The 20,647-nt window shown below is 46.8% G+C and overlaps 1 long non-coding RNA gene across 1 annotated transcript; it reads right to left on the bottom strand.

Moving 5' to 3' along the window:
* Window positions 1–12,378: 12,378 nt before the first annotated feature.
* Window positions 12,379–20,189, bottom strand: LOC129656297 (uncharacterized). The gene is made up of 4 exons (XR_008716314.1): window positions 20,114–20,189; window positions 14,807–14,935; window positions 12,990–13,211; window positions 12,379–12,873 (listed from the first exon to the last, which is right to left on the bottom strand). It is a non-coding gene; the product is annotated as an uncharacterized LOC129656297 (long non-coding RNA).
* Between the last annotated feature and the right edge of the window lie 458 nt (window positions 20,190–20,647).

The following is a 20,647-nucleotide window of genomic DNA, read 5'->3' as shown; positions in this document are numbered from 1 at the left end:
AGAAGTCTCCTCTAATCTACCAAGGGCAAAGTTTTAAGTTTCCCAGTGTTCTGGGACCCAAGAATGGGCAGGGGATGGATGAGAGGGTCTTATAGTTTAGCAAATCCCCCCTGATTACAGTACAGTCCATCACTCCTATTTTCAGCTGTGCCAGTGTTCCCATATCCATAGCCTCTCAATTCAATCTCCTGACAAGCTGGAAGAGGGCAGTCATTTGGCTGCAGAGGTTGAAGGAGGAGATTTAGGAGTCTAGCTCCTTATGCTTCCCCGCAGGCCTCCCCTTTTAGCCCATCCAACAACTTGCCTTCAAAAGTATCCAGCACCTCCCATTCCTAAGCTGTTCTTGGGTTCTGAGGCAGATATAGACTTGTTTCTTGTTGATACTTCTCTCTCCTTCTCCCCACTCCCTTGATAAGGAATTATATTTCAGCTTCCTCTGGCCTTTTGCTAAGGCAGCCAGCCCTTATCCATCCAGCTCCCACATCTCCCAATTGCTGTTGTCTCTCTGCTTTCTTTCTTTTTAAAAATTAAAGAAGAGAATTCTTTGGTGGTCCAGTGGTTAGGATCCCTCACGTCCACTGCAGGGGGCACAGGTTTGATCTCTGGTTGGGGAACTTAGATTCCAATACTGCACGGCTTTGCCAATAAATACATAAAAATAAAAGTAAAATTCACATAACATCAAATTCACCATTGTAACCATTTAAAGTGTACAATTCAGTAGTTTCACAGGTGGTGCAACCATCACCTCAATCTAATTCCAGAGCACGTTCTGCCTGCCAAACCTATAACCATTACATGGTCATTCCCTACCCTCCTACACCCTGGCAACCTTTTTTTCCACTTTCTGTCTCTGTGGATTTGCCTATTCTGGACATTTCATATAAATGGGATTATATAACAGCCATGGCTCTTTGCATCTGGTGTCTTTCACTAAGTATTGTGTTTTCAAGGTTCACCCATGTTACAGCATATATCAAGACTTCATTCTTTTCTATGGCCCCTGAAGAGGAAACTTGGTGTCTAAGTAACTGGACTCCTGGTGAAGACCCCTATGTTTTAACTTTTTGAAGAACTGCCAAACTGTTTTCCACAGTGGCTTCACTATTTTACATTCCCACCAGTGATGTATAAAGGCTCTGATTTTTCCACATTCTTGCCAGCGCTTATTTTCAATTATTATTATTATTATTATTATTGCCATCTTAATGGATATAAACTGGTATCTCATTGTGGTTTTTTGAGGTGTGGGGTACACCTTGAGGCTTGTGGGATCTTAGTTCCTTGACCAAGGATCAAACTTGGGCCGCTGCAGTGAAAGTGCCAAGTCTTAACCACTGGTGGCTGTTGTTTAATCGCTCAGTCATGTCCGACTCTTTGCAACCCCATGGATTGCAGCACTCCAGTCTTCCCTGTCCTTCATCATCATCTGGAGTTTGCTCACACTCATGTCCATTGAGTCCATTGGTGATGCCATCCAACCATTTCATTCTCTGTCATCCCCTTCTCCTCCTGCCTTCAATCTTTCCCACCATCAGGGTCTTTTCCAATGAGTCTGCTCTTCGCATCAGGTGGCCAAAGTATTGGAGCTTCAGCTTCAGCATCAGTCCTTCCAATGAATATTCAGGATTGAATAACCACTGGTCCTAACCACTGAACAACCAGGGAATTCCCCTCATGGTTTTGATTCACTTTTCGCTAACTAATAATATTGAGCATCTTTTCATGTTTATTGACTGTTAGTATATTTTCTTTGGAGAATGTCTATTCAGATCCTTTGTTCATATTTTAACTGAATTGTTTGTCTTCTTGCCATTGAATTGTAAGAGGTATAGTCTGGATACTAGACCCTTATCAGCTACATGCTCATGCTCAGTCGCTTCATTCGTGTCCAACTCTTTTCGACCCCATGGACTGTAGCTCACCAAGCTCCTCTGTCTGTGGGATTTCCCAGGCAAGAATAGCAAATTGGGTTGCCATTTCCTCCTCCAGGGGATCTTCCCGACCCAAGGATCAAACCCACGTCTCCTGAGGCTCCTGCATTGCAGGCAGATTCTTTACCACTGGGACACCAGAAAAGCCCTTATCAGATACATGATTTGAAAGTATTTATCCCCATTCTGTGGATTCTTTTTTCACTTTTTTCCTAGTGTCCTTTAATTCGCAAAAGTTTTTACTTCCGATGAAATTCAATTAATCTACTTTCTCTTTTGTTGCTTGCTCTTTGGGGCATCATATCTAAGAATTCATTGCCAAATCATGTAGACTCATCTCTATGTTTTCTTCCAAGAGTTTTACAGTTTTAGCATTTATATTTAGAGCTTTGATCCATTTCAGTTAAATTTTATGCATGGTGTAAGGTTTGGGTCTGACGTTTCCTCTTTCTTTCTTTTTTTCATGTGATCATCATCACTATTTTCAGAACACTTTCATCACCCCTAAAGAAACACCACACCCATTATATAGTCATTCCCTTCTCTTGTGAGTTTATATTTTTCTTCCTAATCCATATACTGTCATTTTAATGGAATTTCAGGAATCAGGGGAGATAAACCCATGTGATCAATCCTCATGTTTAGCCAAAAATCTGCTCCTTTCAAACAGCAACAATTCTCACTTTCACTAGGCAGATTCCTGAGCCAGGTGGTCTGAGAGGGCTTTCTGGAGGAGGGAAATTTGATATGAGCCTTAAAGATGTTTAGGATTCCAGTGGAAGTTAAAGAGATGAGGTGGGAGAAGATGAAAAAGGAGAGTTAGGGAAGAGAAAGGGGGAAGGAGGGAAGAGAAAGGGGGAAGGAGGGGAGAGGAAGGGCATCAACACCAGAAAATTTAATCCGATTAAAATCTGATTTCTTATCCCAAGTCTGTGGCTCTGCTTGAGTTTCACTGAAAAGCAATCCTTTCCTTAGAACCCTAAGAAATGTGGCCTCACTTTGAGTGCAGTGAGAAAGGAGTTCTGGAATCTTTGCACCTGACTCTGCTGCCAACCTGGGGAAGGGGCCTGGTCTAGAGAGGCAAGGGCAGCTTTCAAGAAAAAAGACAGGTAGGCCACGTACAAAACTTCTCTGTTTGCACGCTGTGTCACGCTGAGCCGGCCCGCACTGCCTTTCAGTTTTCTCACCTGGAAAGTGGTTATAGTTATCTAGTAGCACTATTGGAGAATTAAATAATACTGTTAGCCAAGTGTTTAGCACAGTACCTGACCCAGAAGAAAATTTTTAAAATGCCATTTTCCTTTTTTTTCTTTGGAGATTCAAGGTAAACAATATGCATGGAGTCTTAATCAAGGCCTTGAATGTCTGGTGAAGGAGCTTGAACTGAAGCTGAAAGCAGTGGAGAATCATAGGAGGTTTGTGAGTGGAGGAGTGACACAGATATATCTGTGCTTTGGGAAGATGGGTTCTGGAAGAAGAGTCTAAGCATAATGCAGGAGAGGGAGCACTAGCTCTGCACCTAACTGACTCCATTTTCTCACGTGAAAGTGAAAGTCACTCAGTTGTGTCCGACTCTTTGTGATCCCATGGACTATACAGTCCATGAAATTCTCTAGGCCAGAATACTGGAGTGGGTAGCCTTTACCTTCTCCAGGGGATCTTCCCAACCCAGGGATCGAACCCAACCCAGATTCTTTACCAGCTGAGCCACTAGGGAAGCCCAAGAACACTGGAATGGGTAGCCTATCCCTTCTCCAGTGGATCTTCCGACACAGGAATTGAACCAGGGTCTCCTGCATTGCAGGCAGATTCTTTACCAACTGAGCTATCAGGGAAGCCTTTCTCATATGTGCTCTATGCATATGAATGGTCCTCATTGGTGTTTCACTAGCGGACTATGCATTATATGAAAACATAAACCCTAATACAATCTGGTGCTGACAAGTTTGCCTTTTTTAGAAATAGACCTGATGGGAGTGAAGGGGAGCTGATGTAGCAAGCCTGAGCAGTCACATGGGGGGTAAGATGGGACTTTGAGATGCTCTGGAGGTTGTGGTCATGGCTGTGGCCCAGGGGCCCTACAGGCACTGCCCTTCATAGAGGTGGAATGCTACATGCCTGGTGCATTAAGATAATTGTGAAACCATCTGAACTCCCTTTAAGAAACTTTTTCCATGAAAAGTGACATCCACACCTGGGTGCTGAGCTCGGAGCACAGGTGGAGCCAGAGAATCACCTGGAATGACTCTTCTGTCCACTAGAGGGAAACACAGACTAGAGAGACAGTGACTCCTGTGTGTAGGAGCCCCAAGGCAGCCAAAGGAGCTGCCGCCAGGGGCCTGAGTTACCTAGGCCCAGTGCTGTGCTAGAAAAGTCTGCACTAGCTCAGTGAGAGCTGGTTATTGCCTTTTCAGGAATCATGGAAGCTGGTTGTTACATGGGGTCATTAAAAATTAAATTAAGACTGCCCTGGTGGTCCAGTGGTTAAGAATCCAGCTGCCAATGCAGGGATATGGGTTCAATCCTTGGTCCAGGAAGATTCCACATGCTGCAAGGCAAGTAAGCCACAATTTAGTAGTTGTACCACAGCTACTGAGCCTGAACGCCCTAGAGCCCGTGCTCTGCAGCAAGAGGTCACTGCAGTGAGAAGCCAACACCACAACTAGAGAGTAGCCCCCACTTGCAGCAACAAAGACCCACTGCAGCCATAAAAAATAAAATTATATAAATTTTATATATTTACCAGGGATTCCCTGGTGGCTCAAATGGTAAAAGGATCGCCTGCAATGTGGGAGACCTGGGTTTGATCCCTGGGTTGGGAAGATCCCCTGGAGAAGGGTATGGCTATACACTCCAGTATTCTGGCCTGGAGAATCCCATGGACAGAGAAGCCTGGCGGGCTACAGTCCGTGGGGTCACAAAGAGTCGGACATGACTGAGTGACTTTCACTTTATATACATTTACATATAAATAAATATTAAAAACAAAGGTCGTAGAGACTCCAAACTCATCATTCCCCACTTGTTTTTGCTGTATTTTACTATTATCTATTGTCCCTGTTATGGTGGAAGTATTATAGAATGCTGTGCTACTGTACAACTCCAACTTTGATAGCTTCACATTGACCACGGTGGAGTGTTTACTCTGTGGAAGCCTGCAAATGCTACAAATCAGGTTGTCCCCGTCCCCCTATCCCATTCCAGTTGTTAAATATTTACCAGGACATCACTGCCTAGGCCTTTCCCACATCATGTCTTTTGCCAAACACAGACTCAGAGATATTCCCATGGATGGAGCATCCAATCTCAGCAGGCAGAGGCTGTAGGAGTGTGAGTTGAGGGGGAAGGCAGTGGTTATTGCTGTGTTGTTGCAGGAGCTTGGCCTGGAGGCCCTCTCTCAATCTCAGGCTTTGTGCAATGTACGCCCTCCATCTGAAATCTCTTTGAACAATGTACAACGGAGATTGTACATTGCACAGTCTCAGGCTTTGTGCAATGTACTCCCTCCATCTGAAATCTCTTTGAACTTGAGTGCTCAGGCATGCCTTTCTGTGAGTTCTGAGATCACCCAGCACTAGGAAGTTTTCCCCCACCAGAAGGGATGCTTCCTGAGAGCCAGGGAAGCACCCTTCCGGATCTATCTTCCCAGGCCTGGCTCCAGTCCCTGAGCCAAAACGTTGGATGGGCTACACAGAATACTGTGCAGGAACAAGCAAGACACTGGTATCAGACAAATCTGGGCTCCTCCACCCCCTCACTGCTGATCTGAGAAGGACACTTCACAATCTGGTCTTCAGTATCCAATTTGTCAGATAAGGATAGGAATACTCGTCATGCATGGCCGTCCTGAAGATTAAATGAGATTATCCATGGGGAGCTCTCCCTTGGGCCTTCCCATCACCTAGAAGGTGTTCCATGACACAGAAACTATTTTTGTTATACTTGTGGAATGGTCGGGTGGGTGCTGAATTTAAACTGCCTTTGCGTCCCAGACCGCCCTGACACTCGGTGTGTCAACGAAGGGGCGCGGGACAGGAAGGACCAGGGGGCAACAAATCCGTGGTGGCTCTGCTGGCAGACCTCCCCAGTACACAGCCAGGAAGTGAACCCTCCCCCGACTCCAAGGTTGGGACTTGCGGGCTGGAGGGCGGGCAGCCGGACGTCGCAGACCCGGGGGTGTGTGTGCAGGAAGCGGTGGCCGGGCCTGTCCAGGAGCCTCAAAGTGGCGGAAGGGAGGGAACACCGGCACCTGCATTGTGCAAGGACCGCTCCCGCTGAGTCGCCGCAGACCCCCTGGCGCGCGTTCTTGGCGTTCGCTGCTGGGGCGGGGCCCGCGGCTTTCAGGCAGGTGGTTACTAGGCAGAGAAGACTCCATCCACCTTCACGCCTTCGGTCATTCAGGCATTGATCTGTTACAGAGCTGCGGAGGCGCTGGTCCATAATCCCGAGGACCTTCCCAGCTGTTGGCTCAGTGGTCAGACGGCTGGGTTAGAATCTCAGCTCCTCCACTCTGTAGCTGTGTAACTTGGGTAAATGACTTAACCTCTCTGGACTGTCTTCGGATGGAATGTTGGGTTAAATGAGTGAATAGTAACTCCACTACTCTGTTGAGTGTTGGATTAAATGAATTCCATGTGAACCACTTGGAATCATGGCAGCAACCAGTCAGTATTAAGTGTAGGATCTTTTCAAAAAATAATTTTTATTTTTGCAAAAACTGTTTCATGCGTGGAGGCTTGGAGGATGCACTAGAGGCTCCCCAAACAGTTGCACACTTGGGGGTCTGAACAGTGGTTTTAAAGATATTGAAAACTGATTGCCAACCTTTGAGAACTGTGAAATTTCACCTGAAACCCAGATTTTGACTTCTTTTTAAAAAGATTGATGGTCTGGGAAGCTTGTGTTTCATAACATGCTATTGAGTATTGTGCTAGCGGTACTCTTTATAGCGGCAGTCTCTTTATTTATAGACTATTTTCATAAGTCTATTGCAAAGTGGTGTTAATTGTTGTACTAGGAAAAAAAAACCCTTGTTGCAAGGGTCTGCAAGGATAATTTCTTTTGAAAGGCAGATATTATATTTAAGTTGTGGTTATTGATTGCCTTGGTTTTAAAATGTTGCCTTCTGAGACATTTAAAAAAAGATTTCTTAAGCATGTCAGAATGGGGCAGTTTATGCCATTTTTATAATAGGACAGTTTATGCCCTGAGCCAAAGAAAGGAGCTGAAGTTCTTTGAGATTTCACAGCTGGGCTAGAGGCCAGAAGTTAGTGATTAGGTGGAAGGTGTTGGAGACCTTACCAAGAAGTGGAGTGGAGTTGGAGGGAAGGAGCAGGCAGGTGACAGGTATTTCAAAACATTGTATGGAAAAAACCCTAACAGAACTTTTTGGGCAACCCAATAGAATTGAGGGACTTCCGAGGTGGCTCAGGGGTAAAGAATCCACCTGCTAATGCAGGAGATGCAGGTTTGATCTGGGGTTGAGCACACATGTACATACATAGAATTTCATATACACATAGAATTGAAAGCGTGTGAGGAATAGGGGAAAAAGAGGAGACAAGTTGACTTTTGGGTTTCTGGCCTGAGGGAATGGATGGGAGGTACACCCATCCACTGACCTGAGGGTCCAGAGAACAATGAGTTTGTTTTTAGCCAAGTGGGGTCTGAGACTCTGTATCAGTCATGAGATCAGTGAGATAAGTGGATCTGGTGCTCAGAAGAGAGATGCGAGACAGGAGGCCTGGCAAAATCACCCCAGGGGTGTGTGGGAAGAACAGAAGGTCAGAACGGACCGAGGACCTGTTTCCATTAAGGGATTAAGACACTGAAGGAACTGGAAGAGGTAAAAGGAGGAGGAGAGGAGCCTGCACTTTGGGTCCAGAATCTCTTCCTTTCACACTTCCTGCCTCCCCTGGGAGCCTTATCCTCCTTCAGCAGCATTAAAGTCCCTGGACTGAGGAATAGGTAGGGAGGAGGGGCTCTGACCAGAGCCTGATGTTGCCTGAAGGGGAAGGTGGAGGCAAGACGCCAGTCAAGTTCGGAACACCTACCTAAGTGCCCTTCAGAAGCTCTCTCTTGCAGCCCCACCCCTGGGTCACTTGGTGGGCTTCTGGGACACTATTGGGAAGGGGAGCTCAGAGGAAGAGCCGAGCTGGGCCCCTCTGACAACAGAGTGAGCAAAAGGAAAACCAGGACATTCTCAGATGTGGGAAAGTTACAAGTCCAGAGGTACCAAGAGCTGCCGCGTGGTAGGATAACTACAGGTCAGGCAAACCCCAACCCTTGTGACCAGGAGGTATTGCAATTGTCATCCATAGAGGCCAGCAATCTTTCTTGGGAGCCAGAGATCTGGGCTGAGCTTTGATATGTGCATTGACTTTTACTATGTGCCAGACACCATCATGCATGTTTTATCTAATTGTCATAAAATTTCCTACGGAGGAAATACAATTTTCTGCATTCTTTTAAAAAACACATTTATTTATTTGGCTGCCTTGGGTCTTAGTTGCATCATACAAGATCTTTTGTTGTAGCACATGGATTATGTATTGTGACACTCAGGCTTCAGTAGTTATGGCGCGCTTGGGTTTACCTGCCCTGCAGCATGTGGGATCTTCATTCCCTGACTAGGGATGGAACCCGAGTCCCCTGCATTGGAAGGCAAATTCTTAACCACTGGACCACCAGGGAAGTCCTGCAATATTCTGCATTTTACAGGAGAGGAAACTGAGGTGCAGAGAACATAAGTAATATGCCAAGGACATGCTACTGACTGAAAAGCAGAGTTGGGAGGTCAAGGGTAGAACTCAGGCTCCATCACTGTGGTTTCTCCAGGGATCGCCCCCCCTTCTATGATGGCTTCTCAGTCTCCTTGACACTTAGGCTCTACCCTGGACTTCATCCTCGCCTTCACACTCAATCAAAAAGCAGTTACCAAATCCTGTTGATGCTACCCCCTTTACAGATCTTGCATCTGTCCCCTTTCCTCCACTCCTGGAGTCACCACCCGAGCTTGGACCTCATGGTCTCTTGTGTTCGCGTTTCCATCGGTTTCCTCCTTGGTCTCCCTGCCTTCCAGTTCTCCCACCTCTACTTCCATCTGTCTTCCACATGAACTTCCAAAGGTCTCTCTTAAAACCCAAATCTGGCCATGTCATTGTCCTTAACACCTGCCAACAATATCCTGTTGCCCTGCAGATAAAGTGCAAATGCCCTAGCAGGCCCTCTGTTCCAGTGGTGACCTCACCACTCCCCTGACCTGCTCCAGCCAAACAGGATCTGCTTCATCCTCCTCTGAACAGGCCCTGAACTGGGCTTTCTTGACTCTGGAACTTTGCACCCACTGCTGACTTGGCCAGCCACAATCTCCCTTCTCCATCTCTGCCGACTAAAGTTCTGGCCACCCTCAAAGGCCCAGCTTCATGGAAGGCTGTTTTTCCAGAGCCAAGTGTATCTTGGATGAACGTTCTTGGTTTTCCTGACTCTCTCCCCCCTACTGGGTAGCATGAGCTGCTGTGTGTCTCTCCCCCTGTGCCCAGCACAGTGCCTGACATACTGGAGAGGTTCTGTAAGAGAGTCCCTTAGCCTCATCCACCAACTCCTCTATCCTGGCTCTGACTGCAGGTTCAGGCCTGGATTCGCTCCAGCAACAGCTCCAGCTCCAACTCAAGCTCCTGGTTCATCCCCAACTCTGATTCTAGCTCTGGCCTGCTTCAAGCTATAGCTCCAGCTCCTGGCCTAGCACCAGCTTTGGCTCAATATCCAGGACAGGCTTAGCCTATAGCATTGGTCCAAAATCCATCCAACCATTTCCTACCCTCCCACTCTCCAGATCCACTTTCCTGGACTGAGGTTTTTCCTGCCTCAGCACTCCCCAGTTGGAAGAAGAGAGCATGGGAAGAGACTAAACAGAGCCCCATGCAGTCTGCTCTCTTCCGGGATCACCCCTGCCATCAAGTCACATCACTGTGTTAGGTGAAGCACATTGACTGAAACCGCCCACCCTGGCCAGGCACCATAGTAACCATTTGCATGAATTGTTTTACGACAGGAGATCCTGATAAGGAATACGGAACTAATAAGCCACCACCAATAGGAAGAGTTCTGGAAAGGTCGAAAGGAGACACCGCGTGTCCATCCACTTCACAGAATCCCTCTCGCTAGCATCCATCTTGGCTGAGCGATGCGTGCGCCAAGACTCTGAATTAGAATGATTGGCCAAAGACCACCCGGAAACTAATCCCATCACCATTAAAACCCGAGACTGCAAACCACGCGGCAGAGCTGTTCTCCTGGGTTCCCTTACCCTACTGCTCTCCACCCGGGTGCCCTTCCCAATAAAACCTTTTGCTTTGTCAGCACATGTCTCCTCGAACAATTATTTTCCGAGTGTTAGACAAGAGCCCAATTTCAGGCCCTGGAAGGGGTCCCCTTTCCTGCATCAACTGCAGCATCCCAGCCCAACATCACAGCCCTGACCAGTGCTATGGGGACAAACAGGCCCAGGTTCAAAGCAAGAGCCTATCATTTACTGGATGTGATCCTTGAGGCCCAGTCCTTTTGTCTGCAAAATGAGACAACAGTCAATGTAAGAATAGCTGGAGACAAGGCTGTGGAGTTCCCACAGGCATGGTGCCTGGCACAGAGTAGATGTCAATAACCGCGAGGGCTTTCCCTGCAGATGACCTTCACATTCCAATGCACATTGCATAAGGGCTCTCCTGTCACCGTGACACTGGTGGGCCTGCACAGCCTTGTTTCTAGGCTTCTGGCTGGGACTGTTGTCCCTAGAGTCTATTGGGCAATGGGGACGGAGCCAAGGTGCCCTCCCGGAATAGTGGAATCCCTGCCTAGAACTCCATGTCCCTGACGTCAGGTGCAAACACAAATGCACCAGGCTCTGGGGGAAAGGCCATTCTTCCTTCTTTGTTGTGGGCTGACTATGTATGTTTTGGTGGGGGAGACAGGGTACCTTCTTCTCCTCTCTGATTGCCTCACTGAGTTTCTATCTCATCATAGCTCAGAAAGCAAGGGTTGCTATAAACAAGGGAACTTGAGGATCCTATCCCTCAAACCCAGGGACCACCATCAGTGGGAGTCTGGGTGTGATGTGCAGGTGTATGCATGTCTAAGTATGGATGTATGTGTGGCATGGTGTGTGGTAAGTGTAGGCATGCTAAAATATCATGTGTAGTGTGTATTTGTAGGCAATGTGTGGTCTATAAATGATGAAGGGTAATTGGAGGGCTGCGCCTATAGGTATGTGTATGGCGTGTGCATGTGTACGGCGTGTGCATATGACTTTTGTGTATGGATAACTGTAACGTGGAGACAGAAGTGGGCCTGGGTATGGGTTCTAAGCAATATGTGTATGTGGTGTGTCTGTACGTGGTGTGGGGCAAGGGGAGAATGTGAGCTGGTGAGTTTTGTTAGGCAGTAGGCAGTGGGGAGGTGTTAGCATATCTGGGATTCCTGCTGAATTCTCTGAGGTGACACAGGCCAAGGTCATTGTCACTTGCTGAAAGAGCAAAGAAGGGCAGTAGAGGACGAGTCAAAAGAGTTGGGTCTGTCTTCAGAGAAGACCGACGATCCATGTCCAGCTGACTGCCCTGCCCTGACTCTGCACACAGCCTGGGAAAATAAATACAACCTTTGGAAGGCCTGGTGATGTGTCTGGGGAAGATACCACAGCTGGTAGCTCATGTGAGCACTGCCCTGCCTTTGACCAGGAGTTGCGGTGGCTGAGGCCAATGGCTTTGCTGCCTCTCACTGGTCATAGATGTTTACTTCAAAGCTGCAGCCCCGCTCCAGAGCTTCCAGACCCTCCCTGCTAAGCAGGGTTAGCCCAAGTGCAAATTGGCATCTCGTGGAACTCCAGGCTGGAGAAGGAAAGTTTCCGAACTTCTAAGGCCATGCCACATTCAGGCAGCTGATCTCTAGAGGAACATAGCTTTAACTTGGGTTGGTTCCTCCCTGTCCCACCTCTCAGTGTGCCTCTCTACTCAGAACGGGCCATGTGTCCCTCCCACCTTCAGAATCACCCCTTAGATAATGTGATCCTGTCTGTGTCTTCCCTCACTCCATGCTGAAGACACCCTGATTCACTTGCATTTCCAACAATGCATTCTGCAGCCCACTGCCTAAAACACCTTACTTTGCCTGGCTAACAGATTTCATCCCTCAGAAGTCAGGTTTAGCATCAGCTCATCAGGATGCTTTCTGAAGCTGAAAATACTAGTTGTCCCCTAATGTCCCCTAATATCTATTACCCTGCTTGTCCTCAGTAGTAAACACTGCTTTTTGGCTGGGCAAGAGATTAGCCTGGAGTAAAAGCTCTGTTTCCCAGAATTCCTTGCAGCTAGGTGTGGCTCTGTGACTAAGTGCTAGTCAGCAGCTTGTGAGCAGAGGGATTTTGTGCAACCTCCAGGAACTGTTTCTATTATTATTTTTATTTTTGGCCACACCATGCAGCATGTGGGATCTTAGTTCCCTGTTGTTGTTCAGTCGTGTCCAACTCTTTGCGACCCCATAGACTGCAACATGCCAGGCTTTCGTGTCCCTTTGCAGATCACTGCCTTGTCATGGTGAAGGAGCTTGTGTAACTCAATGAAGCTATGAGCCATGCCATGTAGGGTCACCCAAGACAGGCAGGTCATAGCAGAGAGTTCTGAGAAAACGTGATTCACTGGAGAAGGGAATGACAAACCACCCCCAGGATACTTGCAGTGAGAACCTCATGAACTGAATAAAAGGACTTAGTTCCCCGACCAGAGATCAAACCTGTGCCCCCCTCCATTGGAAGCTCTGAGTCTTAACCACTGGACAGCCAGGGAAATCCCCAAGAACTGTTTTTAAAGGTAGAGTGTGCTGCTTTCACACGTTCCTCCTTGGGATTGACTGGAATGCAACCGTCAAGGCCAGAGCTTGCACAGCCATCCTGGAATGAGACAGGAGCATTGTGTTAAGAATGGCAGAAGATGGCACAACAATAAAACAGAAAGCATATGGTCTCTGATAGTCAGGAGTCTACCACGCTAGCTCTGGACTACTTACTTCCAGACTTCTAACTGGTTGCAATGACTGTGCTTTGGGGTTTTTTGTGATGTACAGCCAAATCCAAGCTTAACTGGTACACTTTCCTTGAATCGGCTGACTCTTCTCTTGTTCCCTCAGCTCTGCTGGCCAACACCCTCTGTTCTAATTGCCTAGTTCTCTTTGTTCAGCAGATTGTGAGCTCATGAGGGCAGGGTCCACGTTAGGTACCAAGCACGGTGTCTAACAAATCAAAAAAAGTTAGTTTTCATTAACAATCATGTGAAATATACATTCAGGCATCCAGATTTGGGTGGAACTGTGATCGAGGAGTTATTCGTATATTAACATAGAATGCAGTATAGTCTACTAGTATAAAAATGGCCACTGAAGTGGTGGAAGGGGATGGGGCAAAGAGAAAAGAGGGTTAAAAGAAGAGGTCCTTTAAGGTCATGTTGAGGGGGAGACACCCTAGAATGAGGCTGAGGAAAAAAGCCTGCGAGCTGGCAAGGATCAAGCAAAGGACTGCAGAGCAGGTGAGCTCCAAGACCTCATGTGATTCCAGGGTTTCCTCAGCAGCTCTCAGTTGCCAGATGTAGTAGCAGAGAAAGAAATCAGTTGGTTTGACCCAGGATGAAGACAGGGGAGGGTGTCTGCAAAAGAAATGCCAGCCCTATGGGAGGAAAGACAATGTAAAACTAGGAAGGGCTGCAAGGTTGAGAGAAGATGGGAGCTGTGTTGAGGGATGGAAGGTCCCAATGGGGTTGAAAAACAGGTGACGTGAATGTGCAGACCTGAGACAGCTGGAAAGAATTTGACATTTTTTTCACGATGTAACCAGGCCACACAATGCCTAGGATAAACACAAGGTCATCAAATTGTGGGGTTTTGTTTTTTACTGGTTCTGCAGCACCGCAACCCCCACTCAAAGTCTTTCTGGAGGCTCTGGGGATACCAGGGTCTTTTCATACATGCCCAGAGAATTCATTCATGAGGCGTCCTCTTCGTTTCCCCCTTCTGCTCAGGATCTCGGTGGAACCACTGATTCTTGTCAGTGCTGATGGCCAAAGAAAAGACCACTTCTGGTGAAGCTCAAAGAGGGGCTGATGTGACTGCTGGTGCCCACCTGACTCTGTGCTGGGGTCCCCCTGCCCAAAGTTAAGGGCTCTGCTGCTGAGAGAAGCAGTGGTCAAGGGCTCAGGGATGTAGAGTCTAGGACATCTGAACTTCCATCCTGGCTCTGGCACTAGCTCTGTGACCTTGAGCAAGTTGACTAACTTCTCTGAGGAGAGGATATTGGAGAACCGATGTCATGGGAATGTGGGATGTTAAAATGAGGAGATTCACTGAAATCACTTAGTATAGTACCTGGCATAGATGAGTGGTCACCAAATGTTGATGATCATGATTGTTGTTGTCATCGTCCTTCTTGCATTCATTAACTCATTTAACAAGAAGCTGCACATTTTCCCGTAGTTGCTCAGTGCTTCAGCCAAAATGGATCTTCTGATGCCTCCCAGCATTTCACATCTTGTTTCACCCCTCCATCACTTTATACATGCTGACTGCTCTGTCTGGATTGTCCTTCACTCCTCATCTGCCTGGCAAACTTGCCCTTCCTGCTTCAGCTAGTACCTGGTGGACTTTCCAGACTGGATCAGATGTGTTCTCTGGGCTCACATGTGACCAGGGCATTCTTGTTGCACAACTCCAGGGGGGAACAGTCATATAGATCTCAGAGTTGGGCAACATGCCAACCCTGCCCATAGGTCTCTTCCGTTTCCCTCTGTCATAATTTTTTTTTTTTTATCAGATCCTTATGGTAATGATTTATTTACCTGCTGGTCTCTCCCTCTAGACTCTGAACTCCTTGAGGCCTCTGTCTGACACAGAGTCTAGGCTCAGTGAATGCTCATCTGAATGAAGGGATCTTGGTCTCATCCCTGCATCTCAGGGCTGCTAGGAGGCTGAGAAGACAGAATGAACAAACATGAAACATGTTAAGAACTAAGCATGTCCAGGAAGTTCACTGCCTTATGTGTTTCAGATCAAGGCATTTCTGGGACAAACAGAGCTATAGAGGAGGATGCTGTGGTCACAGTAGGGGACTGGAGTTGAGATGTAAAGAATGAGTATATACTTGGAAAACCCAACATCCCACACTTCTGGATTGCTCTGTTTGGGGGCGGGAAGAATTCAAGCCCACCATTTCCCATGATTTTCCTCTGGTCCAAAGTGAAGGAAGTAATCATTTTGAAAGCTCTTACAAGGACATTATATATCCTAAAGGGACTCTCATAGGTTGATGCCTCTTTATAGGCCTGTTTTTATGCATGGTAGGCTGGGGCATAGCCTGAAACAAGAGGGTGTGCTCAGAGGATCTGCCATTGTTTTAAAAGATAGTTCGAGTTATCCCCACAAGGGGCTAGGACCAGATTATAAGACTTTTAGGAAAGTGTTTTTCTTCCTCAGTATGGATTGGGTCAGAGGGGATGAGTTAGGGCTTTGCTGCAACAGTCCAGGGGAGATGAGATGAGGGTCTGAGGATGGCCCGAGACAGCGTCACCTTTATAAAGTAGAGATGTGATCATTTTGCTATTCTGCTCAGAATATTTTTTTAAATATTTTAATTAATTAATTAATTAGCTACATTGGGTCTTAGTTGCAGATATAAGGTCTTTCCTTGGGACACACGGGCTCTCTAGTTGTGGTGCGTGGGCTCTGGAGCACGTGGCCTCAGTAGTTGTGGCACACAAGCTTAGTTACTCTACATGTGGGATCTTAGTTCCCCAACCAGGGTTCGAACCTGCATCCCCTGCATTGCAAGGGGACTGTCAACCACGGGACCACCAGGGAAGTCCCTTAAGCTCTTTTTAATGGTTCCTCACTGTCTTTGGGATAAGGATACAAGGCTTCCTTTCATCTTCTCAGCCTCAGGGTTTACCAGTTCCCCAGCCAGCAAATGCTCAGCAAGTCCAAGCTGCTCAGTGTTTCTGCTCCTGCCATCCTCCACCACACTTCTATGTCTGTGGTGTTCCCTTTGCCTGGCATGTCCTTCCCTGTCTCAGGAACTCTTACTCATCTTGAACGGTTTGGCTCCATTGCCACCTCCTCTGTGAAGCCTTCTCAGACTTCCATCCCCCACAAAAAAACCTAGTGTTTTCAAATGTGTATTCAGATCTCTTTTAGGCCTTTGCCATATCATTTCATAAGTTAATCTGCTTATATTTGTCTCCATGGTTAGATGTTACTTCCTCAAAGGATGAGATTATCCATGCTTTATTCACCCCTGTGTTGCTGAGTGGTCACCAAATAGTCTCAGTGAAGATACTGACAAGTCCACCTTTACAGCTTCCCCAAGTATCTGTTTGTTTGTTTGTTTGTTTAATTTAAGGCCCTCAACTTTTAAGTTTTAAACCCAGATCAGAAAGTGTTTTTCCATTGTCTATTAATTAAAGACATCCTGCCAATCAGAGGGATCAAAAGAAAGAAATGAACATTTGCTGAGAGCCAACTCTAAGGTTTGTTTTCTACACATACATTGTCTCACCTGATCCTATAACACTATGATCAGATAAATTACAGATCAGATGAATGAGGTTTGGAAAACTTCAGATCAGATCTGTTGCTCAGTCATGTCCGACTCTTTGTGACCCCATGAATCGCAGCACGCCAGGCCTCCCTGTCCATCACAAGCTCCCGGAGTTCACTGAGACTCACGTCCATCGAGTCAGTGATGCCATCCAGCCATCTCATCCTCTGTCATCCCCTTCTCCTCCTGCCCACAATCTTTCCCAGCATCAGTCTTTTCCAATGAGTCAACTCTTCACATGAGGTGGCCAAAGTACTGGAGTTTCAGCTTTAGCATCATTCCTTCCCAAGAAATCCCAGGGCTGATCTCCTTCAGAATGGACTGGTTGGATCTCCTTGCAGTCCAAGGGACTCTCAAGAGTCTTCTCCAACACCACAGTTCAAAAGCATCAATTCTTCGGCGCTCAGCTTTCTTCACAGTCCAACTCTCACATCCATACATGACCACAGGAAAAACCATAGCCTTGACTAGACGAACCTGTGTTGGCAAAGTAATGTCTCTGCTTTTGAATATGCTATCTAGGTTGGTGATAACTTTCGTTCCAAGGAGTAAGCCTCTTTTAATTTCATGGCTGCAGTCACCATCTGCAGTGATTTTGGAGCCCCAAAAAATAAAGTCTGACACTGTTTCCACTGTTTCCCCATCTATTTCCCACGAAGTGGTGGGACCGGATGCCATGATCTTCGTTTTATGAATGTTGAGCCTTAAGCCAACTTTTTCACTCTCCACTTTCACTTTCATCAAGAGGCTTTTGAGTTCCTCTTCACTTTCTGCCATAAGGGTGGTGTCATCTACATATCTGAGGTTATTGATATTTCTCCCGGCAATCTTGATTCCAGCTTGTGCTTCTCCCAGCCCAGCGTTTCTCATGATGTACTCTGCATATAAGTTAAATAAGCAGGGTGACAATATACAGCCTTGACGAACTCCTTTTCCTATTTGGAACCAGTCTGTTGTTCCATGTCCAGTTATAACTGTTGCTTCCTGACCTGCATACAAGTTTCTCAAGAGGCAGGTCAGGTGGTCTGGTATTCCCATCTCTTTCAGAATTTTCCACAGTTTATTGTGATCCACACAGTCAAAGGCTTTGGCATAGTCAATAAAGCAGAAATAGATGGTTTTCTGGAACTCTCTTGCTTTTTCCATGATCCAGCAGATGTTGGCAATTTGATCTCTGGTTCCTCTGCCTTTTCTAAAACCAGCTTGAACATCAGGAAGTTCACGGTTCACATATTGCTGAAGCCTGGCTTGGAGAATTTTGAACATTACTTTACTAGCGTGTGAGATGAGTGCAATTGTGTGGTAGTTTGAGCATTCTTTGGCATTGCTTTTCTTTGGGATTGGAATGAAAATTGACCTTTTCCAGTCCTGTGGCCACTGCTGAGTTTTCCACATTTGCTGGCATATTGAGTGCAGCACTTGCATAGCATCATCTTTCAGGATTTGGAATAGCTCAACTGGAATTCCATCACCTCCACTAGCTTTGTTTGTAGTGATGCTTTCTAAGGCCCACTTGACTTCACATTCCAGGATGTCTGGCTCTAGGTCAGTGATCACACCATTGTGATTATCTGGGTCGTGAAGATCTTTTCTGTACAGTTCTTCTGTGTATTCTTGCCATCTTTTCTTAATATCTTCTGCTTCTGTTAGGTCCATACCATTTCTGTCCTTTATCGAACCCATCTTTGCATGAAATGTTCCTTTGGTATCTCTGATTTTCTTGAAGAGATCCCTAGTCTTTCCCATTCTGTTGTTTTCCTTTATTTCTTTGCATTGATCTGCTGAAGAAGGCTTTCTTATCTCTTCTTGCTATTCTTTGGAACTCTGCATTCAGATGTTTATATCTTTCCTTTTTTCCTTTGCTTTTCGCTTCTCTTCTTTTCACAGCTATTTGTAAGGCCTCCCCAGACAGCCATTTTGCTTTTTTGCATTTCTTTTCTATGGGAATGGTCTGATCCCTGTCTCCTGTATAATGTCACGAACCTCTGTCCATAGTTCATCAGGCACTCTATCTATCAGATCTAGGCCCTTAAATCTATTTCTCACTTCCACTGGATAATCATAAGGGATTTGATTTAGGTCATACCTGAATGTTCTAGTGGTTTTCCCTACTTTCTTCAATTTAAGTCTGAATTTGGCAATAAGGAGTTCATGATCTGAGCCACAGTCAGCTCCTGGTCTTGTTTTTGCTGACTGTATAGAGCTTCTCCATCTTTGGCTGCAAAGAATATAATCAATCTGATTTCAGTGTTGACCATCTGGTGATGTCCATGTATAGAGTCTTCTCTTGTGTTGTTGGAAGAGAGTGTTTGTTATGACCAGTGCATTTCCTTGGCAAAACTCTATCAATCTTTGCCCTGCTTCATTCTGTATTCCAAGGCCAAATTTGCCTGTTACTCCAGGTGTTTCTTGACTTCCTACTTTTGCATCCAGTCCCCTATAATGAAAAGGACATCTTTTTTGGGTGTTAGTTCTAAAAGTCTTGTAGGTCTTCATAGAACCGTTCCACTTCAGCTTCTTCAGCGTTACTGGTTGGGGCATAGACTTGGATTACTGTGATATTGAATGGTTTGCCTAGGAAACGAACAGAGATCATTCTGTTGTTTTTGAGATTGCATCCAGGTACTGCATTTTGGACTCTTTTGTTGACCATTATGGCCACTCCATTTCTTCTGAGGGATTCCTGCCCGCAGTAGTAGATATAATGGTCATCTGAGTTAAATTCACCCATTCCAGTCCATTTCAGTTCGCTGATTCCTAGAATGTCGACATTCACTCTTGCCATCTCTTGTTTGACCACTTCCAATTTGCCTTGATTCATGGACCTGACATTCCAGGTTCCTATGCAATAATGCTCTTTACAGCATCGGACCTTGCTTCTATCACCAGTCACATCCACAGCTGGGTATTGTTTTTGCTTTGGCTGCATCCCTTCATTCTTTCTGGAGTTATTTCTCCACTGATCTCCAGTAGCATATTGGGCACCTACTGACCTGGGGAGTTTCTCTTTCAGTATCCTATCATTTTGCCTTTTCATACCGTTCATGGGGTTCTCAAGGCAAGAATACTGAAGTGGTTTGCCATTCCCTTCTCCAGTGGACCACATTCTGTCTGATCTCTCCACCATGACCCGCCCGTCTTGGGTTGCCCCACGGGCATGGCTTAGTTTCATTGAGTTAGACAAGGCTGTGGTCCTAGTGTGATTATATTGACTAGTTTTCTGTGAGTATGGTTTCAGTGTGTTTGCCTTCTGATGCCCTCTTGCAACACCTACTGTCTTACTTGGGTTTCTCTTACCTTGGGCAGCCATTGCTCCTTACCACGGGCGAGGCGTATCTCCTCACCCCAGCCCTTCCTGACCTTCAACGTGGGATAGCTCCTCTAGGCCCTTCTGCCCCCGCGCAGCCACGGCTCCTTGGGCGTGGGGTGGTCCTCCCGGCCACTGCCCCTGGCCTCGGGCGTGGGGGCGTGGGGTAGCTCCGCCCGCCTGCCCGCCGCCCCTGGCCGCGGGCTTGGGGCATGGGGGTATCTCCTCCCGGCCGCCGCCCCTGACCTCGGACGTGGGGTAACTACTCTTGGCCGCCGCCCTTCGAGCATGGGGTCCTCCTGGCTTCTGCCCCTGACTTCGGACGTGGGGTGGCTCCTCTCGCCTGCGCGTTGGCACGCCCGTCGCAACTGACCTCAAAGTCACAGGGTTGGCTAGAGACAGAACTAATCAATAGACTCAAATCCTGATGATCCTGCCTCCAGGCTACCCTCTAAGGGCCTCAGCTAAGCTTATCTCTTGCTCCTCATCACTATTTGATCACATGAGATCACAGGGTTACCATTGTGTCTGAAGGTAGCCAACCAAAGCTGGAGGTCTCTGCGTGCCACAGTGGAAATGGAAGCAGCCATTACATGGTGTTGGGCTGTCCAGAACACTTTTTGTGCACATGGGTAAAAGGAGGCCCAGATGGGAGGCAGAACTTCAGAGGTGCCCAAGGCAGGTTCTGCTTCCGCCACGTTGGTCTGAGTCCAACAAGTTACTTACTTTGAAAACTTCCAGCTCTGAGAGGGTCAAGGCCAGCGGAACAAGGTACAACTG

The sequence above is a fragment of the Bubalus kerabau genome, chromosome 6 (genome assembly GCF_029407905.1).
Source record: "Bubalus kerabau isolate K-KA32 ecotype Philippines breed swamp buffalo chromosome 6, PCC_UOA_SB_1v2, whole genome shotgun sequence".
In the NCBI taxonomy this organism is placed as follows: Eukaryota; Metazoa; Chordata; class Mammalia; order Artiodactyla; family Bovidae; genus Bubalus; species Bubalus kerabau.
This window is presented reverse-complemented; position numbering and strand designations above follow the sequence as displayed.